Source organism: Spermophilus citellus (genome assembly GCF_964194105.1).
Source record: "Spermophilus citellus genome assembly, chromosome: 10".
NCBI lineage: Eukaryota > Metazoa > Chordata > Mammalia > Rodentia > Sciuridae > Spermophilus > Spermophilus citellus.
The window spans coordinates 27,313,463-27,337,912 of NC_138197.1; the positions used below are offsets into that span (position 1 = coordinate 27,313,463).

At 45.7% G+C, this 24,450-nt stretch overlaps 1 protein-coding gene across 1 annotated transcript in view; it reads left to right on the top strand.

The window, feature by feature from the left end:
• The window catches only part of CACNA1C (calcium voltage-gated channel subunit alpha1 C), a 634,974-nt gene that overhangs the window by 369,548 nt on the left and 240,976 nt on the right, over positions 1-24,450 (top strand). The window lies entirely within an intron of this gene.

Here is a 24,450-nt window from a genome sequence, read left to right on the forward strand (position 1 = left end):
AGTGCTGATGGGATGATAGGTAGCTGCCTGGAATGATGTGTTGAGAAGGATTCTGGAGCCATGTCGAGGCTCAGCAAGTAAAGCCATGGTGATAAGTTAGCAGCATCTACCCTTGGGGTCAGTCAGGAGCAGGAGGCACACTGGTGTCATGAGTTCAGGGCTGGAGGAAGGTCGGAGGATTTGGCTTTCAGACCCAATTCTGCTCCTATCTCCGATGTCACCTTGGGTGGATCATTTCCCCTATCTGACATTGGACCAAGTCACGTGTAAGATCTCTTTCAATCCCATGATTCCAGTCTAATCTTGCATGGAATGGGAAATAAATGACATCTGAGCTCCTTGCCAACCCTAACATTATGTGATCCCATGATAATTTTATGTGAAGTTCCTCTTTGCCCCAAAGAGAAACTGTACTTTGGGACAGATGCCAACTGGCATTTCCATAGTGCCCTTTACATTTCACAGAGCACTTTTATGTGTATAACCACAATCCCATTACTTAGGCTTTATTTTCATAATTTTCATTTTTTGGATGAAAAAAACAAACCTAAGAAATGTTGAGCCATGAGACTCTGGGCTCTGACTGCCTGAGTGCAGACCCTTGCCATGGCACCTATGATCTATGTAGTTTGAGCAAGTTAACTACTTTACTCTTCCAATGTTTCACTGTCCACACCGTAGGGTGGGGATAATATATTTACATCAATGCCATTGTGAGAATTAAGTGAAGTAATTCATGCAAGGTGCTTGGGTTACTAGCTGGAATATACAATGCCAGAATCAATGGGCTGATAAAAGTGGTAGAGGTGGTGGTCATAACAGTATGGTAGTTCTTATACCCAACAGATAATAAGACTAACCAGACTCTTCTCAGATACTATGACCTCAGAATTCATTGCATCTTGTCTACCTTAGAATTTACACATATGAGCCAAAAATAGCAGGTTAATGAGAAAAAGAAAAACAACAGTGAAGGAGATAGTTTACCCATTTGGCATAGTTATAGTTTGCAAGTTGAGTGCCCCCCCCCCAAAGTCCATGTTGGTCCCTAGGGTCGAGCTATCAGGAGGCTGTGGAACCCTTAAGAGGTGGGGCCTTGTAGAGATCTTTAGGTGTTCTGGAAGGGGACTGTGGGACCCTGGCCCCTTCCTCTTTTTTTAATATCTTTATTTTATTTTATCTGTTTATTTTTATGTGGTGCTGAGGATCAAACCCAGGGCCTCCCACATGCTAGGCGAGCACTCTACTACTGAGCCACAATCCCAGCCCTCCTCTTCCTCTTTTGTTTCTGGTTATAAGGTAAACAGTTTGCTCTGCCACACATTTCCTACCATTGCCATTCAGCATCCCCATCCAGTGAGGCCCAAAGCAACAAGTCTGGTTATGCACTGGAACCCTCAAAACTGTGAGCCAAAATAAATCTTTTCTCTTTATGAGTTGATTATTTCCAGTGTTTTATTATAATTTCAGAAACCTGACTATCACAAATACTGAGAATATTAACTAAGGAGCTCAGATGCTTCCCTCCTCTATTTCTGACCATGCCAGTGAAGTTAGTGGCAGGGTGAAGATGGCTATTTTGGTTATTGTTCTTGCATGCACACAGCCGTTGAGTGAGTAGGCCAAGCTCATGCTTGCACTCTATCCTCTCCCCCCTTCTCTCGGGTAATGCTGCATCAGATGTCAGTGTTCCTCCAGTGACCCATCCTCATTATGTGGCTCCATCTGGGTCAGGAAATTTTCCCTCAATCCGTACATAGCAAGGTCTCATGTTCCGTTAATGGCATCAGTAACCCAGGCTGATGCTCGTGACTCTGAGTTCTTCCATTTTCATTGGAAGCAATTTACAAATTTTAAGCAATTTACAAGAAATATCTCAATTAGTTGAGCTCCTGTGTGACCCAATGAATGCCGAATGTGGACATCTGCACATCCCTCAGATATAAATGAGAAAATCTGACACAGCCAAAGAAGAAAACAGGAGAAACGGTGGGAAAAAGAAAAAAACAGGTTAAAAGGGGAGAGGAAAAAGAAAGAAGAGAGGAGAAGAGATGGGGAAGGAGAAAGAAACCAAAGGGGTCTAGAAGTGCAGACATGAGGATGGAGTGATTTTCACCCAACATGAGATAGAATCACTTCTTTCATGAAAATTTGGTGTTTCTGCTAAAAATATGTCACCTTAATGGTGTCTTGGGAACAGAAAGATCCGGAGCAGCATGATGCTTTGCAGAGAGGCCAGGCATGGAACTGCGCTCACATGTGGCTGGGGGTGCATTCTTTGCTGTGCTGAGAGTGGAGCCCAGAGCATTGACAGCACAAATACTCATTTCTCCAGGACTCCAGGGTCCCTCTGCCTGCCTTCCTCTTTTGGCTGCATTGTTGGGTCACAAGGTCCATTTGGGCCCTGCTGTTCTGGGGGAAGAGGAAGAGGAAGTGAGGCAAACTTCTCCCCAAGAATGTGACCTGGCAGAGGCAGTGAGCCTGGAGGCTTGAGCTGAAGGGGGGAGGTCCTCAGAGTCACAGGGCAAGGTCCCACCTCAGCAGTATTGTACAGTAGTGTCCCTCTAGAGGCTACCAGTAGCTACCGTGTTCTTTAAGGAGGAGTCAGGGACCTCTGACTCTCTGGTTAACTCTGTCCCTAAGAAAGGAAGAGTCAGGGGCTCGGGTTAGGGAAGGCAACACAGAGCCACCCTAGGGTGAAAGCAGCCACTGGCTATTGACTTCCCCTGACAGAAACAGGACCAGATCCGTCACCAGGTGGAGTGGAAACCTCAGCACCAAAAGCAAGGAACTAGTAAATTATAGTACACCTCTCCATGCTACTCAAATGCTGTAAAGTTATTGAAAGTGATATTGTAGATAAAACTGAATAATGTATAAGATGTTGAAAAGCTATTGTTAAGCACAAAGACAAGAGACTGTAAAATAATATGAACAGTATGATTACAATTTTGGAAACACACACACACACCACATACACACACACCCCCACACACACACACATATACCACACAGGAAACATTAATCACACATACCAAAATGGTACCAAGGCTAACCTCAAGGAAGGACAGTGCTGTTTATCATCTTTTCTTCCTCACTTTTCTTTCTTTCTTTTTCTCTCCCTCCCTCCCTCCCTTCCTTCCTTCCTTTTCTTCCTTCCTTCTTATCTCAGAGTTCTCTTAAATTTCTAACATGAAATTTGTTATCTTTGCTATTAGAAAATGCCATGATCAAGACTGCAAGAGGGAAAAATGGGCTCAGCTGAAGGAATGAATGGGGGTACAGGGTGCAGCTCAGGCAGGCAGGATCTAGAGGGAGGGAGACAAAACTCCAAAATGCTTGTCATTGACTTATCACCAGCCATTTAAGAAAAGTGAACCAAAGGATTAAAAGGCAAAAGCAGGACCCACTGGCCTTTACCTTTGCAGTTTGACCTTTAGCAGCCTGGGTACTCCTGCTTTAAATACCTTCACCTCTTTTCCAGCCTGGGCTTAAGGCTTTCCGTATTTGCAATGCTAAGCTTTTTATCACTTCCTCCTCAAAGCTTTGTAGTTCACTTGAAAGACCTCAGTGAAGACTGAAAGGCCCAGGAAGCCCGGATTATTCAATGCCAGTGTCTGGGACAAATGAAAGGTCATGGGAATGAGAAGGGAATGTTTCCAGGGGGTTCAAGAAATCCCCAAGACTTGAGAAGTCAAGGAATCATTTGACAAATGTGGTCTTCCCTGCTATGCATTGGGGGTGCCTCTCTGATGCTACATACCATTCACGTAGGGGAGACAGCAACCAATCTCTCTGTACGCAAAGCCTCTGTGGTGGGACTGGGAAATAAGATGAACCCCGTGGAAAGGCCCAGGGAACTAGATTCATCTCAGGTCGGAGTGGAAAGTGCATTGGTGAGAACTGACCAGAAGAGCTATTTTCAAATACTCAAAGGATTTCCAAGTCTCATCAATCAATGAGCAAAAAATATCCCTATCCTGTGCAAAATTCTGGGTTAAAAACTGTGGAGTCTAAATATAAGACAAGGCTTCGCCCATGAAGGACTGACAGTTTGACTGAGAAGTCAAGATGTAATAGACCCACATAAAATTAACATTCTCAGAAATAAATTACAGCAGCAAGCGAGAAATGTCACAAAGTCATTAGTATGTGATTAAGGGGCAAGGGAACAGCATAGACCAGGAGCACTGAGTCTTTGAGAATGGCTAAAGTCTAAGGATAGAAGAAGCAGATATTATAGGCCTGGGGTAGGGGCAGGGAGAACTCTGGTAAATTCTTTAGTATAGGAAAATCTAACTTGTATTTGAAAGGCAGTAGAAGGGCAGAGAAAGTCCATGCAGATTATGGCAGGAAAGGTGGTGTATGTGCAGGTTTCTGCAACATAGAAAGGTAATCTGATACACAGGAGCTTTCGACATACCTTGTTTAGCTCACATTTCTGTCCGTTGGTCATTGGGTTTGGGCTTAGCTGGGTAGTTTTTCTGGACCTCAGAGGCCATGGCTGGTCCGAGCTGGGCCTCTCAAGTGTCTGCTGGTGGATTGCTATGGTCTGCTTGCTTGTGGCCATCATTCTCTATCAGGGTCCCTTGGGTTTGTTTGTGTGGTGGAAGAAAGATTCCCCACGTGGAAAGTCCAAGAGACCTGGACTTAGGTGTTGCACAAGGTCACTTCCACAGTATTCTGTTGGCCAAAAAAGTGACAAAGTCAGCTGTAGTTCAAGAGGTGAGGACATAGACACTGATTCTTGATGAGCTGAAAAACACTGTGGCCATCTTCTACGAATGGGTTGATTGGATTGTGTGTCAGACCAAAGCCACCTTAGTCAGAGGGAAACAGAAGTATGTAATGAGCTAGAGTGGGTCAGCCTGCTGACGGTGCCAGTCTGCAGCAGGTGTATCAGTCTGCAGCATATGTGCAAATGATGGCCATGGGGTGGTACTGGCAGTCACCCCCTATTCTGTATTCTGGGATTGTTTCTTCTTCCTTTTATGCAATGAAAGAAATAATAAATGCCATTGTTATTTATGTCTACTTGCAGAATACAAAGTAGACAACCCTATGTCTGTCCCTAATGTTTCTTGTGCTGTTTTACTGATTCATGAAATCAAGAAAAGAGCCTGGGAATCATTGGCTTGTTAAAGTCAAGAATTTCTAGAAAGGAAGAGAGATGACTCACCACTGACCTGGACAATCCAGGAAGGCTTCTCAGTGGAGGAGTAATCCCAACTGGGCTGAGAATGGCTAGCATTTTGCGGGGCATATTTTTATTTTTTTTGGGGGGGGGGTACCTGGGATTGAACTCAGAGACACTCAACCACTGAGCCACATCCCTAGGCCATTTTTGTATTTTATTTCAAGTCAGGGTCTCACTGAGTTGCTTAGCACCTCACTGGTGCTAAGGCTGGCTTTGAACTTGAAATCCTCCTGCCTCAGTCTCCTGAGCCACTGGGATTATAGGTGTGTGCCACTACACCTGACTACAAGGCATATTTTTAAAGTGTCCACTTTGGAATGTTTATGCTCTATTAGCAACACCTTGTCAGATCAGGTACTTGGTCCTATCACTTCAGAGCATTTAAGTCGAGAAACACCTTCAAAGGAAAAGTTATCTTGTATGATTTGATTTGCAAATTAAAAATCTGTTTTAATGTTACCAGAATCTAATCTAATTCATAAGGTTGACTTATGCATTATTGGCCCAACATTGCCTACAGAATAAAGCCCAAATTCCTTCCAGACATCAGAAGCCCTTCCAGATCAGACCCCCAGCCTCTGTACTCACCCTTCCCTATGAACTCCCACTTTATCCAGGTCTAATATAATTGTGCTTGCATGAATCTGACCTGACCTGACCTTGAGTTTCCCCTGCCCCTTCCCCAGTATTCAGCTCCACTGCCCACTGCCTTCTCCAGGAAGCCTGTACTGCCTGATTCAGCCAGCGGTGGCTTGGCTGACTGTGCCACTCACTTCGTGTCTAGTTCTACTTTTGAGGGGTAGTAATTTTACCCACTGAGACTGTCACTTCCTTGGTGGTGAGGTTCTTGTCTTCAAAGTCTCTGTGTTCCTTGCAGCATATAGCACCTTGAAGACACTGGTATGAGGTTTAAGAGCCGGTTAGTAGCTGGTAAGGTAGGCATGGGGTGCTCAGGGTAGTAAAGCAACAGAGCTGGCTCAGAGGGGACTTTTGCTCCGTCTGACAGGGACCAACACGGAGACCAGCTGTGTGTATCCACACTGCCTACTTCTTGGGGCTGATACTGGGATCCCACTGTACTCCTGACCCAATGGGATGTCCCCCGACCCCAGGTAGCTGAGCATTTTATTAAAGGTCTGAGAGAAGAAAGAGACCTTATGAAAATCAGACATGCTTTCTGCTTGCCCTGAGTGGGGACTTTGCAATGGAGGTGAGGATGACAAGAATGAGGTTTAATGTGTGTGCCTCATCACGCTGATTCTTCACAAAGAAGAGCTGGGAGCGTCACAGGCAATGGCCTTGTATTAGTTTCCTAGGGAAGCAATGACAAAGTACCAAGAGTAGGGTGGCTCAAAGCAGCAATACTTCTGTTCTCTCATAGTCCTAGAGGCCAGCGGTTTGAAATCCAGGTGGGGGTAGGGCCATTCTCCAGCGGATAATCTGTTCTGTGCTTTTTATTTTTCAGCTTCAGCTGTTGCCAGCCACCCTTGGCATTCCTTGTAGCTCATCAACCACTCAGATCTGCCTCTGACTTCACATGTCTTCTCCATTTGTGTGTCTCTGTTTTCCAGAGAAAAGCACACCAGCATGTTGAATTAGGGGACCACCTATTCCAATATAACCTTATCTTAAATAATTGCAAATAAGATCTATTTCCAAATAAGATCACATTTTGAGGTTCTGGGAAGGACATGGAAGGGGGACACTCTTCAACTCAGTTCAGGCCTGAGCTCTGTGACAAACTGGCTGGGAAGGAGTCTATGTCTTCCTCAGCTAATAGAGTAAATTCTGGGACCCAGTAATTTGTGCACCACCAGTGGGTGCACACCAGGTTGATTTAGGGGGAAAGCACTAGGTTTGGAGTCAGGGAATTTAGGTATAAACCTTCTCTCTACCATTTACCAGATGGCACTGCTTCGGTTTCCTCATCTTTCACATGGGAAAGAGGACTCTTTCCTCCCTGCTAGGATTAAGGTGAAGAAAATCTAGAAATACACACAAAACCTCTTCATAATGCATGAGCAGCATGCACATGACAAACGATTGTGTGTCTTGTCCAGGAAGTTTCAAGTATGGACATTTGCAAGAGGCACTGGGAACCACTTGGTAGATCCCAGGCACGTTGCTCACTTTCAAGTACTTCATGATATTCCACGCACCAAGAGATCAGCCCATCTTAGGTAGTAGGGAAGAATGGCTTCCATAGCCTGAGTGTTCTGGTCAAGTGTGGTGAGGGAGGAACCTTGCAGAGTCTGGCAGAAGGCTGTTCCTGAGATAAGGCTGTTCCTGTGAAGGCCTTAGATTTGAGTGGCATCTTAGGCCATTGAGTCTGGTGGAACAAAATACCATAGACTGGGCAGGGGGGTAGGTTATAAGCCACAAAAATTTATTTCCCACAGTTATGAAAACTGGGAAGTCCAAGATCAAGGTGCTGGCAGACTCGGGGTCTGATGAGGATCTGCTTCCTAGATGGCTGTCTTTTCACTGTAACCTTACATGATGGACAAGGGTCAGCCAGCTCTCTGGGGTCTCTTTAATAAGAGCACTAATCCCATCATGAGGACTCCCCTCCTCTGACCTAATCACTTCCCAAAGACCCAATTGCCTAATGCCATTACCTTGGGAGGTTAATATATCAACATATGAATTTGGGGTGTACGCAAACATTCAGATAATAATAATATATAGTGAGTGATCCTATCTTTCCATAGGTCTGCTATATAAAATTTCAACCCATGCATTATCAGGAAAATATCTAATTTTGCCATATTTTTATTGGTGCATTAAAGTCATAATGGTGGGATTCATTGTTTTATATTCACTCACGTACACAATGTAATCTGGTTAATATCATTCTCTATTATTTCTAACTGGGACCCAAAGACACTAAATGTCTCACCTGACTATCTGCAATTAGTCAATGGAAAACCAATGCAGATGCCTTGATTCATGGTCCAAACTAGTTCCTGGGACTATTTGTAGGAAATTATAGATCTATGCACCTTTATACTTGCCTTAGGATTGATTTTCCTCCCAGGAATATTATCCCTGTCTGCCTATCCCAGGATAATAGGCAGGTATGAGATCCGTGCTTGCACATAGTAAGTGCTTAGTAAACATCATCCCCACCCCGCCTTTTAATTTGAGCATCCCTGGTCTCTGTTGTTCAGTTGCCAAATGCTAACTACTCTCTGGGTCTTTTAGCAATCTGGCTATACAGGTCTCATTTCCCCAGGAATATAGAAAGTTCTTCCCATGTGTTCCCTACACCCTTCAACACAAAGCAGAGAACATAGGGCACAGTTGCCATAGGTGACTTTATACTTACCCAGCTTTGCACTTACCCAGCTCTCCCTTTGTTCTTGAGCTTCCCACCCTGGTCACATCCACTACTGGTTCCACGTCACCATGCTCCAGATGCACATCACTCCTCTGTGGGCACCTTCAGCAAAGTTTTTGCCTCCCCCCAACACACACACACACACACACACAATCACACACACTGTCAGGCATGGTAAGTCCAGGTTGTTCTCCCACAGAGCACCTTTCAGAGGCAGAAGGGGATTCCTCCCTTGGAGAGGTTCCCGTGAGTCCAGGAGGGTGGGGGTATATTTGAGAATCAGAGAATCTTGTAGGTGGAAGGAACCAACGAGAGCATTTAGATCTGTAGTACCCAGACCTGGGTGCTCTTCAAGCTAGGAAGCTTTCTAGAAATACAGATCCCTTTTTCCTCACCAGAAGATTCTGATTCATCAGACTGGGATGGGGTCCCACAAGACTATTTTTAACCAGTGGCCCAGGACATTTCTAGATAGTTATCAGAGAACCCAAGTTTGGGATCCACTAGTACAATCATTTTGTGGACAAGGAAAAGTTGATTCATAGAGGCTGTTGGGTGACCCTAGGTCAATAGCTTGATACTGATGAGACCCAGATTTCTGAGGACAATGCTTTTACTACTACAGCTTGCTCACTGCCCTTGTTAGGTTTCCAGAGGGAAAATAACGTTAAGTGGCAATGTGGAACCCAGCAATCCAAATGTGTTGCTGTAAGCTGCAAGGTCAGTGTAACATGATGGGTAGGACACCGATGTGGTGCCAGGCAGACCTCAGTTCCTGTAAATTGAGAATAATGGTTGTACCCACCTCCTAGAGATTGAGATAATGTACGCAAAGCACTGAGCTCGGGACCTGGCATGTAGCAAGAACTGGAGCCATGAGCTTGGCCAGTTTGAGATGCCTTTAGGTCTAATGAGTCCACTCAACCACCATCACTGCGGTGGAGGAGTCTCACACAGCAGGTTAATGTATACAATGGCCATTACACCTCTTTTCAGCAGGAAGTCTCTATTTAGGAATTATCAAGTGGGGTCAATGCAGGGACCCTATGGCTACATGGCCTCTGGTCTGCCATATCCCAAGATACCCACCCCCTCTTACCTACCACAAAATTCATTTTCATCTGAGAAAGACAACTCAAGGCTCAGCCCACCCCTGCTGAAATCCCCAAAGGAAAAACCATGAATCACTTTTGCCAAAGTCCCCTTTTTAGGCCATGTCCCCAGTTTTTACTGCTCTCTGTTTTATATCATTATAATTGAACTGATCAGCAAGAACAGGCCCATTTTTACAAGGGAAAGAAGACACCCACAAAAAACAAAATTATTACTGTTTACAGCTCACAGGAAACACTTTTTAAATTAGATCTGCCTTCAGTATAGGCGTCAGCCAGTTTCCGAGAAGAGCTCATGCCTGAGGAGCCGAGTCTGTATGAAGGGGAGGGGAATTCGCCCTTTTTACGTGGAGATAGTCAGTGGGCAGGCCAGGAGCAGTTGCTGACCTACTAGAATGAGAAGTGGAGGGAGGCTTGTTCAGAGCAGAGACTGTATCTGTGCATTATTAGCACCCTGGTACCCAAAAGGGTGCCACGTGAACCTTTAATGTCTAAGTAGCTTACCCACCATCTGGACGGCTGGCCTTGAAGAACTGTTCACAATGTTGGTTTTTTTATTTGTTTTATTGATTTTATTTTTTTAAATACACGACAGTGGAATGCATTACAATTCTTATTACACATTCAGAGAACAATTTTTCATATCTTTGTATATAGAGTATGTTTACTCCAATTCATGTCTTTATACATGTACTTTTTTGGCATTACTATTTTTTTACACATATATACCACAATTTTTTATATCTCTGTTTTTATATAAAGTATGTTGCCATCAAATTCGAGTCCTCATACATGTACTTTAGATAATGATGTCCATCAAATTCCATCACCCTTGCTAATCACAATGATTTGAGAAAAGTGGCCCAAATGTTTTGGGGTTTAGTTTCTTCTGCTCCAGGAACCTAATTTTCCACCCTTTGCCTCTACTCTGATAACATCTTTGGGGAATGTGTCTATGGTCAACACCAGACTGAGACCAGCACAGACAGGTATGGACCCCACTCTAGATGTCTCTGCCATCTTGTTTGACCTTAGGGAAGTCATTTCTCTTCTGCATGTTTCAGTCTTGACTGAGAAATCAGTACTTCTCACCTCTTGTTTCATATGTTTGAAATATTTTCCCCTTTCCCTTATTTGTATTATAATTCATATTTATATAACACTTTTGACAATTACAAAGGGCCTGAACAAATATTATTTAAAATCTTTATGTAAAAAAGTAATCTTTATGTAAAATCCATCACATCCTTATGACATAGGTTTTATCATCTCTATTTCACAGACAAGGCTCCTAAAGCTAAAGTGATGTGGAAACCAAGGTTCCTAAAGCTAAAGTGACGTGTCCAGCAGCCATTGGTAACAGCAGTAGATCAGATCATCAGGACTCTATGTTGGATATTCTGTCACATTTCTGGGTGTGCTGATCCATAGGAGAAGTTCATGCCCTGCCCTCTACAAGGCATAATCTAATTTATGCTCATAATAACATAATAAACTCCAGAACTGTTATGGTTTGGATGTAGGTGTTCCCCAAAAGCTCACATGTGAGACAATGCAAAAAGGTTCAGAGGAGAAGTGATCGGGTTGTGAAAGTCTTAACCCAATCAGCGAATTAATCCTTTGGTAGGGATTAACTGAGTGGTAACTGAAATGTTAGGGTGTGGCTGGAGGAGGTCGAATTAGGGGGTGTGGCTCTGGGGTATATATTTGTATTTGGCAAGTGGAGACTTCTCTCTTTTCTTCCTGATCATCATATGAGCCACTTCCCTCCACCACACTCTTCTGCCATCATGTTCTGCCTCGGTCCCTGAGGAATGGAGTCTGCTGTCTATGAATTGAGTCTGAAACATGAGCCCTCAAACTTTTCTTTCTCTACAGTTGTTCTGATAGAGTCCTTTAGTCACAGCAGCAAAAAAGCTGACTAAAACGAGCACACACAGAATATTATTCCAGACAGGTTCCTCCCAATACCTATCCCATCAGGAAAAGAAGTTAAAGAGTTTAGCTAGAGGAGCTGTCACATATTCTGGATGGTAGATCAGAAAAGGCATAGATGCAACCTTCTTTTTTTTTGACACAATAATCTTTATTTTATTTTTATGTGGTGGTGCTGAGGATCAAACCCAGGGCCTTGCACATGCTAGGCGAGCGCTCCACTGCTGAGCCACAATCCTAGCCCCGTAACCTTCTTTTTAAAAAAAAACCCAGTATGTAAATAAGCATCACTACCATGCCACTTATATTATGCAAGTCCTTCCCCATCCTTGTGCCTTACTGTCCTCATCTAGGAACCTAAGGCATTGGACCCCATGGACTTCCAGGTTCTTCCCAGCTCTGGCCTCGTACCCAGATTCCTGGGACCCACAAAGCCTGTGTTTTGCAGCCTTCTGGGTAAAATATCAGGGAAGAACTGGGACATTAGGAGGACAAATAAAATGGACACAGAGGCTGGGGACAGGAGGTGTGTTCCTTCAGAGCGTCCCTGCCCCTGAGCCAACTGTACTAGAGGACCCTTGCTGCCTGAAACAAGGCTCTTGCTTGACTGAATTTGATGTGCACACTAATGTCTCTGTGCCATAGGGGCAGTGTGTCCAGGCTGCTGCTGGTGGACATTTCATTTCTTTGCCTGTTGTTTCTAAGGAAACTGGATAGATGGTGCCACTGTGCCTGTCAGTATGGGAGATAGGCTGAGGAGCTGGGGTGAAAGGCATTCAGAAGCTGAAGAGGTGTCTGGCCTGGCATCCCCCTGGGTACAGAGTTGGAGGTACCCCTGCACAGGGGTGGAACTTCTTGTGGGGGCCTCCCAAATCAGAAGCAGATTTAGGCCTGGGAAATCCCAGGAGGCTAGGGGAGGGGAGAGGATTGATCAAGATACCAGAAGCCCTGCCCTGCCCTGCCCTGGATCCTGGCCTGCCTTGATAAATAGCCCCTTTTCACCTCCATCCATTCATTTGTTTCACTCCCATTCACAAGTGTGAGGACACCTCATGACATCATGAGACCTTGGAGGAAACTACCGGAGGCTTCAGCCCCTAAACCAACCCACGCCTGCACCTCCCTCCCCTGGGCTCGGGGCCACAGCCTTCAGAGCCAGCCCTTCCCATTGTTGGAGGACTCCAACCCCAGACAGTTCCCCCTTTGAGACACAATTGGCTTCTCTCTGATTTCCACTGATCAGTCCTACTTCTTTCTGGCTGCCTCCTGGACCCACACGGATTAAGTCTGATCCTTTCAAAAGACGACTCTTGAGTCCACTGTTTCCCCTGTGACATGTGTGACATTTTCAGGTAATGGACAGATAAACATTTTTAATAGCTATATTTTACTTTCACCTTTATCACAGAAAGCCATTGATGTGGTGCTTCTGATGAAAAGTTTCTTTCCTAATGTTGATGTAAGATAAGTGAGTTGATATGAAAGGAATTAAGTAAACAACACTACACACAACGGGCATGGCAAAGATTATTGGTCTTGAGAGATGCTGTATTAGGCCACGTTCCCACCAGTGTCCTCTTCCTGGGCCCTTTTCCTCTTTTCCCATCACTGCAGTCTTATTTGGCCATGGATGTCACATAATCATCACTGCTTTATCTGTACAGACTGTTTCTCAAACCCTGACCTTCAGCCGTGTCCTGCCATCATCTCTAATCACCTGCATTCATTTCCTTTGGGGTATTATGGCTTTTCTTCTCATGTGCTGTCTTCATCATGTCCAGAATGAACAATCTCAGATTCCATGAAATTCGAGAACCACTGGAGGTGGGGAAGGAGACATTTCTTTGGTATTTGCTGCATACATTTCCCCCTCTGTCCTTAAAGATTCTCTGTAGAAAGTCAATGGTATCTCCATTTTATATCCAAAAAAATTGGAGGTATACAAACTTTAAAAACATGTCCAAGGTGCAGTGGTTGTAGATCTAAAATTAAGAACTCATGATTGCCTCCTGGTACCATGTAGTTACCACCACACAGTTTTTTTAGTTGGATGCAGGAAGGACAGTGGAGGTTTCTGCTTAAACTTCCAATTTGGTGGATAAAGGAACTGAGTCCAGTGAGCTGGTGAGATACGTGCCCGGCAGCCTTTGGCCCACTCACCTGCTCCTACCGTGGATCGTTGCTGTGTACAGAGTGCCCATTCTTCCAGCCATTCAGAATGAAGTCCTAATACCATGTTCCACAGTCCCCACTTGCCCCACCTCGAGTCATAACATTTTCTGAATCTGTCATTTTCTATTTTCTCCTCCTCTCTGGTCCAAATGTCATTGCCTCAATCCTGGACCACTGTGGTGGTCTCTATTTAAAGGTTGCTTCTCATATTTATCTTTCTAAAACACAGCTTGGCACCTATCACTCTCTGATCACAAACCGTCATCAGTCCAAGTCACCCTGGCTCTTAAATCCTAGGTGCAACATCCTAGGATGAAATATGGACTCTTTATCCTGTCACTCAAGACTTGCTTTAATTTAAACCTTACCTGTCCATCCAGCTTTACCTCTGGCAATGCAAACTCTGGTTGAAATGTTCTACTCCTCATTTCTCCTAGGAAACCTTATTTTCCATATGGAGATTCCCTCACCTGGCCAAGGTGCAGGAAGGCAGTCTCCCGCCCCCCACCCCCAATCACCGGTCCCTGGCAGTTGCCCTGTCCTCAAATCCTTTGACTTTTTGGCATCTGCAGCACTTATTGTCAGGAGCACATGGGACCGTGGGCTGTAATTTCTCTGCATGATGCACATCCACCCTGCCCACTTGCGTGTACTGTGAGACCCTGGAGAGTAGAGGCATCATCTTATACCCTTTAGGGTTTTTTAATTGACACATAATATCTGTATGTATTTATGGGGTATAATACCATATTTTGATACATTTATATAGTATATAATGATTAAATCAAGTAATTAGCATTTCTTTTTTTTAAAAAAAAGAGAGAGTGAGAGAGAAGGAGAGAGATAGAATTTTTAATATTTATTTTTAGTTTTTGGCGGACACAACATCTTTGTTTGCATGTGGTGCTGAGGATCGAACCCAGGCCGCACGCATGCCAGGAGAGCGCGCTACCGCTTGAGCCACATCCCCAGCCCCTAATTAGCATTTCTATCTCCTGAAGTTTGATAACCTTCAGACTCCTCTACTTATTTTGAAGTATATCAGATTGTTGAAAACCATAGTTGACTGTGCTATAGAACACCAGAAATAATTTCTGATCTGGCTGTATGTTGGTACCCATTATCCGACCTTCCTTGTTCCCCTCCCGCTTCCTAGTCTTTCATGACTCTTCTAGCCTCTTCCATGAGATCATCTTTCTTAACCTCCATGTATGAGTGAGACAGTGTCTGTGACCACAGTTCATTTCAGTGCCCTTTTTGTGGGGTGGGTCCTTCAGTACATGCTGATGATGCCACAATGTCCCAGTGGGTGCTCCTGGTGAAGGACACTGGTGAAGGACACTGTGCCCTGGAGTCACACACCTGTGTGACACAGCCTGGCAAACGAAAGCACATTGTCCACCATAAAGAGCTGTGGGCACATGAAAGAGGCCAAGGCCTGGAAATCAACCTTGGTGACTCTCAGTATCCTACCATGACACACTGGAGGATCCTGTGAGTCCCTGGCACTGAGCCAGTCACCTGGGAACAGATTAAAATTGCAACATAGTTTCTGCCCTCAGTGTATGCAGATTCCTGGAGGACGAGGGGTCTGGGACAACAGCTACACTTGGAGAACTTATCAAACAGGCCATGGTGCCAGATATTGATATTTCAAATGAGCAGACAGACCGGTCATAAGGCTGCAGAGCAAATTGCCAGGCCTGGAGATCAAAGCAACCTCTCAACTAGGGGAGGAACAGTGGTCCTGAGAGAAGAGGGAATCTTGCAGCCAGGGGGCCACATAGGCTGGCTGGCAATGGGTAGGCAGGCAGCTTTTTTACTTGATCAATGGGCATTGGGAGAAGACAAGGTACAGAGGTGGGGAGGGAAAGAGTCAAGCAGGGAAGTGGGGCCCATTGAGGTAGGAATAGAGAATCCATATCATTTCTTGAGGCAGGAAGTAGCATACGTAAAGTGAGATTCTGGAAACTTTCTTGCTCAGATATTTCTTCATCTTTTAAAGATAAGAGAAAACCTATACTTCCAGGTCTGCATCCCTGTGCCCTTCATCTCCAGGCATCTGAGGCTATGCTGTTGAAGGGGCTTCTTCTCTGGTTCCCCACCCCAGCCTCTTTAAGAACTGCAACATTAGTAAACTGCCTCGTACGGCCTTATCCTTCGGCTCCTCCGTCCTGTGCTGTAAGGAGAGGCTAAGCATAGAATTACGTGGGCTAGCCTCTGATAGGGATTTGGGCTGATCTCTCTAGATCCAGTCTGAGACCATAATCTGAAATAAGCATCTCATGCCCGGGCTGCATGAGATGGGGAGACAGAGAGGCATTTGTCTTCCAGTGTTTACGAGCTCTTGCCTTTTCTGGCTGGGTGAGACTGAGCTTAGTTTTAATGTGCCCCAATGGCTGATAAGGGGTGGCGGCCCTAAACAGCTGTGGGATAAAGATGTGAAAGGAGGAGTGGCACATGAAGATAGCAAGTGGAGCCCGTTGATAAGGATGCTTCCTGATGCCAGCGCTAGAAAACTCAACTTGAAATGGTTTCGACAATAAGGATATTGTGTCTCAAAGATAGAAGGAAGGAAGCCCCAAATTAAGGTGGCATCAACCCAATTAATTTACTGGTTTAACAACTTTACTCAGATCCCAGGTCTCTCCACATTTTCTCTTTGTCACTGTTAGCTTGTAGCTCGTGTCCTCAGCTCGTAGTCCTCAGGGTCTCAGGTGTCACCGTACCAGATTTCATACACAGAATGAGTGTGTCAAACTGAAGGAAGGCTTGGAGTACCTTCCTGCTTGTATGCCTCTCTCTCTCTGTTTTGGAATCAATGAGGAAATTTCCCTTCATGCTGCATCAGCAGGCTTGGGTCACACGCCACTTCTGAAGCCAGTGGATGGTTGTGAGGAAGGGGAATACCTTCTAGTAGGTTAGACGAGTGGGTGGTTTACAGCCAGCCATGCCCTACGCAGGGTGGTGACCAGGTTTGGTCAGCAGTGGGCAGAGTCTGTGGGTTCCATACAGCAGTCAGCACATGAATCCTGCAGCCACATGTCCAAATGTAGAGATGCAGAGTGCCCCAGGCCAGGTCGGGCTCTGAGGGTCAAAGACTTGCTACACTTAGAGAACTTACCAAACTCAGCTAATAATACTGAGCTTCACATAAAAACCAGGCATTTGGTGTAGCCCCAACAAAGCCCCAGAAAGGTGAACTAGCAGAGTCTAGATTTTTCTATAACCACAAAAAATGGAAAAGAAATTAAATGGGGAGTGTGAGCTGTACTGTTTTCTAGCTGCATGGCTTTGTAGAAGACTTCATAATCTCTTTGATAGATCTGCTCATGTTCTTACATAATGAGATAATATTTTGTAAACATCATGCAACTACTGTTAGGATTAAAACTTATGTACAGGCTCAGACTGTTGTTAATGGCAGCTAGGATGGAGGGGGTGGTGGTGATGATTGTGGCTATGATGGTGGTGGTGGTGATGGTAGTGATGGTAGTGGAAATGGTGATGGTGATGGAGGTGGTGGTGGGGATGGGGATGGGGATGGTGTGATGGTGGTGGTGATGGTGTAGTGATAGGGATGTGGTGATAGTTATGGTGGTGATAGTGATTGTGAGGAAGAAATGGAAGGAAGACGAGTTAAAGGAGGAGAAAAGTACCGGCCTTTCCTTCTTCACAGTGGGTCATAAGGCTGGGTCATAGGTCATAATGGATGCAAGAAAGACCTTATAAACTGTAAAGTTCAGCCATACGAGTTTGCACTGTGGTGATTATCATGTCATTTAGCAAACCTCCTAAGCACACTGCCCATCTCCCTTCACCCTCATTCTCCATAGCTGAAATAAGTCACCTCAAGAGACATTGGTTTGGCACAGACCCAGGGAAAGTATGTGTCACTGTAGGGCCAGGGGCTTCTGAAGCCACAACAGAACCTATTCCTGTAGATCAAAGGGCTAAGGAGGCAGCTGGACATGACTGTCCAGCAGACAGGATACAGGGAGAGTTTTTGCTTTGTTTTCAAGTGGCTTTGATGATAGAAAGCAGATGTGGGGCCTCAAGTCTCTGGTTTTTGCTGAAGTGAAGAGGATCCAAAGAAGACAGTGAATGTGCCGCTGATGTGAGGACAGCTGATGTGGCCAGGGAGGGAGAGGACACAGAGAGAGGCAACTGGGCCAGTGCTGCTGGCCACTCAGCTGTCCAGCAGGGACCCTGTGGGAGCAGGTGGAGCTGGGACCCAGGAGGAGGACACAGAGCCCCAGGGGTGAAAGAATGTGTCCACTCCACAAAGGTGTGTTGCACGCCTAGTGTGCACAGCTCCTATAGGTACAGGTGCCAGGGCTATAGCAATGACAGCAGCTGCTGTTTGAGTGACAGCTCTGTGACTTTAATTCTCAAAATGACCCAAGGTAGGCATAACTGTTCCCAGTTCACTGGTGAAGAAGCTGAAGTTTAGAAAGATTATGTAGCTTGTCATAGGAAAAGTCTGATCCCAGATGTGTGTGACTCCAGAGCCCTTTTTCCTCAACAATTTGCCTTTCATTTAAAGGTACTGTTTAACCAAAGGCGATAAAGACACCTGCTTCTGCCCTGCAGGTGCTCTGTCCCTGGATGGGGAGGAACATGGAAGCCACGCATACCATAATGCATGCTATAATGGTAACATGAACAAGGGCTCTAAGGCCATCAAGAGGGACTGATTCCACTCTTTCAGGGTCCAGGGAGGCAGGTAGGGGTTGAGAGGTCCAGATCAGGCTGCATCTTGGGATGAGACAGAGTTTGCCAGGTGGAGGACAGAGCAGGGATGGCAGGGGCAGGGAGAAGGGCATGGTGAGACTTTGGTATGGCTGGAGTGTGGGCTGGTGGCCCAAGGTGCAGCTGGGGGGGTCATGTCACGACAGACCTTGGCACCATGCTAAGGAGGCTAGATTTTGTTTTAAGGGCAGAGGGGAACCATAGAAGGCTTTGGAGCAGTAGATCCCCCTGGGTGTCCAGGAAGCAGTCGGGAAGCTGCTTGAACACCCAGACAACCTATGATGGTGCCAGATTGGGAATGGACAGTGGGATGAGGCAGAAAGATGGTTATGTTTCCCTGGGCCAGGTGTTAGTTGGGCTCCTTAAAAGAACTCAAGCAGTTAGTAGAGAGTTTGAGGCCACTGCTGTACCTTCCTCTCATTTGGGAAATTACCTACTAGCCCACAGGTCACTAAGCATATGCCCATTGTCCCCAGGAGTAATTCCGCCCTGATTGGTAATATCTCTCACCCTCTCCACTCCATTACCCCCAAAGAAAATATAATATCTTTTTTTTTAACCTCAGAGAGAAAGGGATGGTGGCCATTCTGTGAAAATCAGAGCTCCCCAATGACAGATAGGCAGCTCATAGAGACATGACAGACCTGAGATAGAGGAGGTCAAGGGCCGAAGGGAGGAGGCTGGCCTGTGTGATATTCAGGCTTCCTTTCATCTCGGGCTGCAGTTTGGTGGAGGTTGATTGTTCAAATGCTGGCTTCAAGCAGAGGAATGAAACAGGCTGTGTCTGCCCTCTAGGGTTTATAGTTACAGAAACACAGGCTCAGAGGAGGCCGTGGGGGTGTGTGGAGCAGTGACCTCGTCTCCAGGAGCTGCCTGCGGGAGGTCAGCACAGGCCAGGGTAGAGGACAGTGAAGGCCTAAGGGGAGCCAGCTGGGCTGACACCCAGAGGTCTGGTGTCAGTCTGTCCAGAGTACCTGTGCCACCTGCCATGCTGGGGCAGCTGAGGCAAGGCCGGCCTCTAGGGAAGAAAACATAAATGCAGGAAACTGATAAATGAGGAAGTCACTTCAACTTAGCATCACGGGCAAGCACAGAGAAATAGACCGTGGTTTTGTTTTTCACAGAGCAACTGTAAAGCCAGTGGCTCCAGCTTGCTTTTCAACTCACCCAACTGCAATTGCTACTTGCCCTCAATAAATAGGTGAATTGTTCTTTTTGAGGCTGCTTTGCTCTTGGGCCATTAAATGGTTTTCTGTGTCCCTTCATCCTTTGCAAAAATGTCCTGAATAGAAAGCCAGAGCATTTGAACCACCAGTCCCCTTCTAAATAAAGCTTCTGTTTGAAGCCTTCGGGATGGACCTGCCTCCCATCTCCCACCTCCCTGCTCAGCTCCCATCTTCCCAATCCTGGTGCCCAGGCATCTATCTGTCCAGTCCTCCTACCAAAGCCTGCACTGTTCAACTTTCTGATGAATTAGCCTTGTTTTAGCTGATCCAGGTTGGAACTTGACACGCTAGGGGCTAGAAAACCTTTAAGACCCCCAAGAATGCTTTTTAAAAAAATTGTGATAGAGTATAAATAACATAAAATTTGCGATTCTAGCCATTTTTAGGGGATAATTCAGTAGTGTTAGTTATAGTCACAATTTTGTACAGCCATCACCTCTGTCCCCACCCCAAACTAAAATTCTGTATACCCATTAAGCAGTGTCTTCCCATTCCTCCCTCCTCCCAGCTCCTAGTGACCTCTTTTCTACTTTCTGTCTCTTTGAATTTATGTATTCTAAGTATTTTATACAAGGGGAGTCGTACAGTATTTGTTCTTTTGCGACTGACTTCTTCCACTTAGCATGATGTTTCCATGGTTCCTTTATGTCATAGCATGTGTGGGAAAGTCATTCCTTTTTAAGGTTAAATAATGTTCCTTTGTGTGTGTATTCCCTATTTAGTTTATAGATGGAAATCCACTTCCTGGCTGAGTCTCAAGTACCAGTGGAGACCCCAAGGGTGGGATGCCCTATTGAAAACCTTAACCCAGAGCTTCCTCAGTCCATAGACAGGGACAGCTGCACTGTAGCAAAAGACACACCAGATCTGTCATTAAGAAACCTAGGTGCCCATCCCCTGGGCAAGAGGTGCAGCCCCTATCTTCTGCACAATGAGGAAGTGGGGTTGTGTGTCTCTTGATTTTACAGCTTTGAACATTCTACACATCTGTCAGTCTCCTGAGACAGCACTGCTGCAATGTGGCCTGGGGCTGAGCAGACTCTCAGGAAGTGTTTGTGATGCAGGATGAATGCAGGAGAGGATCGGAGAGCGAGGAGCTAAGGTCTCTTAGCTGGAGAAGAGACCGGAGACTGTAGTTAGAGGTCAGGTTGAACAGTACTTACGTTATGAAACAATCTGGAAAACAATGTGCTGTGTGAAGTATTGTTATTGTGTCTATTGTCTTTTCCCTTGTACCTCGATAAAATCGTGTAAATGAGCTTCTCATCAATTCTGTTTGATGTAGAATTCTTGGTAGCCTCAATAAATACATAAATTCAAGTAGGGGGACACAGTCTCTCTGGGTATGAATTCTGACACCTTGGCTCTTTCACAGCGCAAACCTAAAGCCTTGTAGTGCTCAGCACAGGAAGATAGGCATTTCACAGCTTTACAGTATTTGTAGCTGTGCTGCAGAAACGCACCTATATGGAGAGACACATCAGTCTCTCCCTGGTTGTCCTTGTCCTAAAAGATCTAAACTAAACTAACTTCTGCTCCTAAGGAGTTTGTGTTCCCCTAAAACACCATTATTAATAATTTTCAGATGATGGGTATTTTTATTATAATGTTTATTTGCACTTATGGTGAGTCCCAGAACAACAGGAAGAGAAAGTGAAAAAGAGCTCTTAGCTCCATTCCATGTCCTGGGATCTAGCTGTACCTTTGCCACATCTGCACACAGGCTGGTGAGCAGCATCCTCACTTGCCAAAGCATTTCAGAGGTGTTTCAGAAGTCATCTATAAGTTGGAACACTTTGTTGTTCCAAGTTATCAGAAAAACTACAAAAGCAGTGATCCCTCTTCTTGAGTAAAATTGTATGCAGAATCCAGCAGGTAAAGTCAATGAAAGTCTTCCAGAGTGGTTGGTAAAGGCAGCCACTGCTTTTGTGTGTGTGTGTGTGTGTGTGTGTGTGTGTGTTCTCTGTTCATATTCCATCATATTAGCTCTCTGGACAACTCAACCCAATGTGGGTTAACGTGGCATTGCTCTGGCTTAAGAGGGGATGAGGCGTCAAAGCCCTGTTTTTTCAGCCTTCCCCTCACCTGTTCCAAATACATGCTAGGAGCCTAGGTCTGTGAGTGTTCATGTGTGTGTGTGTGTGTGTGTGTGTGTGTACACACAGATATGTAATTTTAAAAATTTTGTGTACATATGAGGAAACAGACACAGAGAAGTAAAGTGACTTGGCCTAAGCCACACATATCAGTTGGTGGTGAATTAAGATTATTGAGTATTACCATCAAAACATTGTCTATCAAAATCTCTGTCCCCTAGGAGCTTATGATACAGTTGACCAGGTGGGACATGTGTGCATGGGAGGATAAATGGAAAGCTAAGATAGTGCGTGCTCATCCATGCCGAGCTCCTTTGGAAGGCATTGTCCTTCTGGACTGAGGCTCCCTCTCCACTCAGTTTCTGAGCTCTTTATCTCAGCTCTCCAGCACCCAGCCACATACATAAGCACATTTGTGAATGTTTGAGTGAATTTTTGATTGAGTGATTCACTGATGTGTGGGGTGGATCCTTCTGTATCACTATGTGTTATTTACCAGGGTGTGGAACAGATGTCACATGGCATGGAGTAAGGAACAGTCTTCATTAGGAAAACTTATGTAGGCCAAAGTTAATTAAGAGAAGTCACATATCCCCCAATCCCCATATCTCACAAAGTTATGCAGCAGGTCCAGGATGCTGCTGAGTCTGCATCCCAGTGGAGGGCCCCCTCCTCCCCTACAGTGCTGTCTTTTTAAGCAAGGGAAAGTAGTCTTGTCAATGAGGGAATAAACAGACTGCTTGGTGCCAGGCAGTCTGGATTGGGGGTGCCAGCTGTTTATAGGAAGTTGTCTGGGAATGCCAGCTTCCTATCATGTAGGGCCCTTGGAGTCTTTGCAATATTGGTGTTCTCCTGGAGGGGGAGGAAGGACTCTGAGCTTGGGTGCTGTCTCTCCCAAAAAGTTCATTTCTAGGCCACCCAAAGAGAACTCCATGTCACTTTCTGACAATTCACTTAGTTGTACCATCCTGGTCTTGAATAACGGAGTAGATGGATGGATGGATGGATGGATGAGTGGATTGGTGAATGATTAGATGGATGGATAAATGGGTGGGTGGGTGGGTGAATGGGTAGGTGTATGGGTGGATGGGTGGACAGCACAGGAAGTCGGCTTGCTCATGGGGGTGGGGGCAAGACGACTGGGGCTGAGTGGCTGTTTGATAGCTCCTCCCTCTCTCGCCTTCTACAAGTATCCTCAGCTTGCAGCCGCCCTTCTGTAAGATGTCTTCCCTGTTAACATGGCCTAATGTACGCTCTAACCCAGTATCACCTAATTTGAAAAGGCTGATGCTTCCACACATCATAGATTGTTCCTGGGTCACAACCACCAAGGCAGCTACATCCGCAGACCAACTGTAGGGTACTAAAAGGGGAGGATAAAAGATGAGTCTTCTAGATGATGACTGAATCTGAACCTTCTGCTCCTTTCCTGATACTGCCCGATGGGGGCCTTTGTCAGCACCTGTGCTGGTGGCTTCCCTCAGATTTTGAGTTGCCTCAGAAACACCTGGAATTGTCTATAATACATATTGCTATGCTTCATGGCCAGGAGATGGGGCCCAGAAGTCTGCAGTTTTTAGCGTAGCATCTTCAAATTGCATCATTCAGAGCTGGGCACAGTGAGGCCAGAGCTCATTAAATGTCTAGGAGATGAGAGAGTGACTGGGGCAGAGGGTACCTGTCCCTGCAGAATTACCCGACAGACTCCCAAGTGCCCCAGATTTAGAGCACCCTGCCAGCCAGCTTGGCGGGAGAGGTGGGCCTTTGCAGGCAATGCCCCTTTCCAGAATGTGCATGGACCTGGACATCTTTAGTGAGCTCCCTCTGACCTGGCAGAAGAGGGAGGTCTGGTGATTCTGAGTTTAGTGTCTCCTGGGGACAGTGGATGGGCAAGCCCTGCTTTGGAAAACCTGCACCTGAATGCACATGGACAAGTATTTGGTGGCTCCAATGAGATTGGGGCTGAAGCTCTTGCAGAGAAAAGCAGTGGAGCATGAAGCCATCCAGGCAGCCTTTGCCTGGTGGGGGCCATTAAGGCTCTGTGCTGGGGACTGAGGAGAAGGAGCAATTAATGGTGAGGGAAGTGAGAGAATCAGCACAGGGAGTCAGCTCGCTCTAATTGACTCAATGAGTTTGCCCTGTGGACTGTGGCACCCAGGGACAGGAACTGCATCCTTAAAGCCCTTCTTCAAGGTAACAGGGAGAGAAAAGATAACCCTCTGCTCCTTAAGAGCTGGCCTTTTCCATTCATCACCCACCCTGGCGACTGCTTCCACTGTCAGATTGCTGGTTTCTTTTGCAGACCTGGTCTGTGTCTTTGGGCAGAGTCTCATCTGCTCACGGAAGAGATCTCAAATTTCTGGATCCATGTATATGAGCAGGTTGTCTTCTGGCTGCTGTGACAAGACCTTCAGTGTCTTGATTTCTTTGTGGCTGGCTGTATTGCTGCTGTTATGGAGGGTACTCAGCTGGTACCCTCCCAGAACCGTGTCTGTGACCTTCACTATTTTTTACTGCAGAATCGAGGCATGTTGAAAATCATGGGGTTCTGCTCCAGCCCTTTTCTCAGCATCCTTCTCCTCTCTCTTGGTGTTTTTTCCCTTTAGATCAAGACATTATG